This window comes from Galeopterus variegatus, unplaced genomic scaffold (assembly GCF_000696425.1).
Source record: "Galeopterus variegatus unplaced genomic scaffold, G_variegatus-3.0.2 Scaffold1065, whole genome shotgun sequence".
Classification (NCBI taxonomy): Eukaryota; Metazoa; Chordata; class Mammalia; order Dermoptera; family Cynocephalidae; genus Galeopterus; species Galeopterus variegatus.
In genome coordinates, this window is record NW_007727176.1 from 457,587 (window position 1) to 461,997 (window position 4,411).

The window sequence follows — 4,411 nt, forward strand, 5'->3', positions numbered from 1 at the left end:
CCCCGTGTTGTGTAACAAATAAAAATGCTGTTTCCAGTCTGAAGGCTGCTTCAGCTGCTTTGGCTGCTTTGGCTGCTGCAGCGCTGACAGCCCGCAGGCTGAGAACGTGCTTCAGAGGAACCGAGGTCTCTGCCTGTGTTTTTTATTTTCGTGGCTTCCTCATCCCTCTTTCAAGGACCCCTAACTCGACTGGAGCTGGTCTCTGGCAGCCCCTGTCAGACAGTTGGTCTTTCTGGCATGGCCAGCCCCACCCTATGTCACATGACTGGACTATCCAGGGTGACCCAGGCCCCAGCAAACAATGACAGTCCTGTTAAGGAGGGCGTCTAAGAAGTACCCTCTGTGCAGCTGGAGACAAAGATCAGGCCTCTTTTTGGACAAGATTAATTTCTTTACTACATGCACTCTCAAACCCCATGTAAGCAAAGGAGAAAGTGAAATAAAATCTTGCCCTGGTGGGTCTGGCTGGAACTTGCTTATCTCTTTTTTCCTGATTTCTGTTGAAATTCCCTGGAACTAATGCCAATTGTATGCACCTGATTATGGAGAAAGCGGTTTCATAGAACATTCTTCCTCTCAGGGAAAAAGAGGTGCCCTGCCTTCTCAGTGAGAGAGAAATGTTCTTTTCAATAATTTTTTAATTTACTAAGTTTTTTTGATTCTCTTGCTAAGGGGATGCAATCTTCCTGCAGAGAGTCACACAGATAATGTTTTAATATTTGCGCTGCTCCCAAGCGAGGCCGGCTAAAGCCTAGGGGTGCCACACTGGGGTGACCTGCAACACAATTGCTGCCATTTCACTGTGACGATGAACACGGGGTCCCAGTCTGCAGGGGCATGGCTGTTTCCCTCCCCAAGTCCCCAGGAACCTGAGCGAGGCTCCTCTCTCTGGCAGGTCCCAGCATGGCCCGAGCCTCTTCTCCAAACCAGAGGCCGGCCTTCCCTGTTCGGTGAAAAGCTCATTATCCTTGCTCCATGGAGATGTAGTTGCTGCTGTTCAGTTACACCCGGGGTTTCTGGAAGTCAGATGTTTTAAAGTCAGTGGAGTTTTGAGGTTCTGTGCACAGTAGTACCTGAGTCTGTGGTTCTTATTGTCACCTGCAGGATAGAGCACTGCATCCAGACAGTGGTATTGCTGGCTTGGGGCTCCCAGTGGAGCTTTTCCTAGTAATGGCTTTCTCGACTTTGCTTCACGGATGTGCAATGTCAGGAACACCCAACTCCCTGTAGTGTCAGAGCTGCTGCTGAGCTCTGTGGTCCAGCCTGGCATTTCCAGTTAACTTCCAAGCCTCCGGGCCTGGGCCTTTATGCTGAGGACACTTTGGACCGTGGGGTCAGTGGCAGAGAGCCATGCTTGCAGGCTGGGGCTGGTGGTGCCAGGAGTGGGTAGGTGGACCAGGGAGGGCTGGAGAGCCTCCTGAGGATGGCGGGGAAGCCCCGGTCTCGCAGACTCAACCACCCCGACTTCTGACCAGTCTCTCACCTTTGCAGAGAACAGGTTTCCACCTGCAAAGGTGGCTGGCATGGGGCTGAGGTGTTCTGTGACAGGAGTGACCACTGACTGATGGTGGTGGATGATGTCATGGATGTCCTGGTGGTTGAGTCCCCATTCTGATTTGTACCTGGCACTGCGTGAAGCCCCTCCCGTGGGTCACTTCATGTGATTCTCACAGCAACCCTATGAGATAAATTCTCTCATTGCCCCCATTTGCACCTGGGGAAACCGAGGCATGGAGATGGGACGTAACTTACCCAAGATCACACAGCAAGGAGGTGCTACAGCCAGGATTTGGACCTAGACTCCCCCCACACTTCACCCCTTAAGGGTTTCTGTCTTCGGGGAGGGGCTGGGTGCTGAGCTGTCGTGGAGTGGAGAGCGACCAGTTGTAAGGCCTTTGTTGAGCTTGGGTGTCTCTGTCCTGACACCAGGGGGCAGGATGAGACAGGAGAATGGGCAGCCCTGTGCACAGACAGCACAGTCTCTCCGGCCTTTCACTGACCTTTCCCAGCTGGCCGCCGGCTCAGCCAGTGGCTCTCACCGAGGAGGCGTGGACGTGGGTGGCAGGTGGGGGGCAAGGGAGGTGGCTCCTTTTCTAGTGACCTTCAGAATCTCCCTGGAAGGCCGGGATTGCAGTGAGCAGCAGCTGCCTCTGTAGAAAATGGGAATTTTCGGCTTCTCAGGGATTCAACACCTTGGCAAGAGCCAGGGAGTGAAATCAGTATATTAAAAATGTATTAGCACAAAGCAGCAGCTGCTCCCAGTGTGGGGTATGTCATGCACTGAGCTGGCTTGCTGGCCTGCACCTGACCTGCCCTCGGGAGACCTGAGATCCGTGTGTGCTGCTACATGGTCTGGAAACTGCTAATCTGCTGTAATCGCCCGCTTCTGGGCCTCTCCCAGTTGGTCTGAGCCGGGTTGGGGCTTCCATGGTGCCGGCCTGGGCTTGCTTACCTCCTGGGCGGAGCATCCTTAACCCTCTCACCCCTTTGCTGTCTTTCCCTTCTCGCAGTGTTTGCTGCCTGGGGGACCTTCCCTGTGCTGTGCACAGGAGCCCAGCCCTTCTGCTGAGTCTTTCAGGCAGCACCTTTATCTGGAGTCTTCAGTTAACCAGGGCAGAGAAACAGAGCTGGAATTAAACATGCGGGTCAACTGTCAGGTCCGCCCAACATGCACCGATGTCACTGAGTGCTGCCACATCAGCTTGCAGGAGCAGTAAGATCCAGATTCTTCCAAGAACTGAGCCTGCTGGAGGGGTGGTGATTGGGGACTGCTGCCCATGCTGTGGGGACCTGAGAGGAGAGGCTGTGCCCTGAGGGTTGCCAGAGAGCCCACGGTCTGGTGGTGAGCAGAAGCAAAGCAAAGACCTGGAGAGTGTCTTGGCCCTGCTCTCCCCAGGGCCAGCTGCTGGCCACAGTGTCAGGGGTTCTGCCCGGGGCCTGGGTGCCAACACAAACACAGATGCAGGTATGGTCCTCCTGTGTCCAGAGAGCAGCTGCTGCCCTGGGCTGTTGGGCTTTTTTTGCAGAGCCCACAGGAATGGAGTTGCAGCTCTGAGCGGCACCCAGTCCTGGCCTGGATCTGGGCTGCTGGGGGGCCCCACCATCCTGGCTGGCACTTAGGTCCCCTCAACCAGGCCACCTGCCTGCAGCCTCATCTTCCCAGGCTGAAGCAGGGCACCCTTCACAGTGACCGGAAGATGCCATGCATGGTGGTTGGACACGGGTGGTCCCTGGCTGCCAGGTGGCTTACTGTTCATTGGGCTCCCACGACGGCCCCAGGAGGCAGGGGCCTCTCCTGAACAGTGGCCCTCGCCGAGCTTGCACAGTGCGCTGCCACCTGTAGACCTGTTGGCAGCTGCCTGTGGCTTGGAACCTACTGGGCTGTGAGGGGCGAAGCTGCTTGGGGCTGCATTTGAAAGACTGACAAATGACAGTGCTTTTTTTCCTTTTGAGGAGAGGACTGAAAATAAAACGTGTCGACGTGGAGGTTTGTGGAAAGAAACCACGGGTTACTGCTTGGGCCTTGATCAGTCAGGCTTGGGTTAGAACACAGTTTCGAAATCTCGGTTATCCAACCATTCAACAGGCATTTACTGAGCATCTATAATGTGCCTGACGTTGACACAGATTTTGGGCTTCCCAGCCTCCATCCTTGAGCAAGCCAATTCCTACGATAAGTCTCTCCTTCTATGTGTGCATGTCCTATTGGTTTTGTTTCTCCGGAGAACCCCGACAAGTCACCAAGGCAGGAGACGACTGGAATTTTCTAGGACAGAGAAGGAGGCAATGGCAAGAAGCAGCAGCCACCGGGGGCTTAGGAACGCCCCCCACTGACTTGGTTGAGCTCTGCCTGGCGACATCCTTGAACGCGTGTGTGAGTGCTGACGTCATGTTTGCTGGAGCAGGTGTTTAGGTAGTTAGACCACGTCAGCAGAGGCTGTGTGGACCTACACACATCCCTGGGAAGGCTTTCCTTTAATACACAGCACATACAGGCCACGCACCTGTCCTCCTCTTCCTCTGCCTGCCCAGGGAGACTGACAGTGTCCCGCAAAGTTGTCTGTTGCCCATCAGCCCCTGCTCCGTGGTCACAGGCCTCCCTTGACTCATAGATACCCCAGGAAGGGAAAAGGCTTCAGGCAGAATCGTAACTGCCGTCATTCTGAAGGGTCCCTCCCCCTCCCCGCCACGCGGGGCCCTCCACTGGACTGTCCCCACGTCCCTGGCCCGCTGCAGTTTTGCAGTGACCCCCTCCCCATGCCTGCGGCAGGACTGCTGCTCATGCTCGAGAATGCAGATGGCTTCGTCTCTCTCACCCCAGCAGAGGGCTGGGACGTCTGTTGTCAACTCGCTGACACCAGCTCAGCCAAGGCTGGGGGCTGTGCTTCCCAGACCTGCCTCCCGAGTGGGT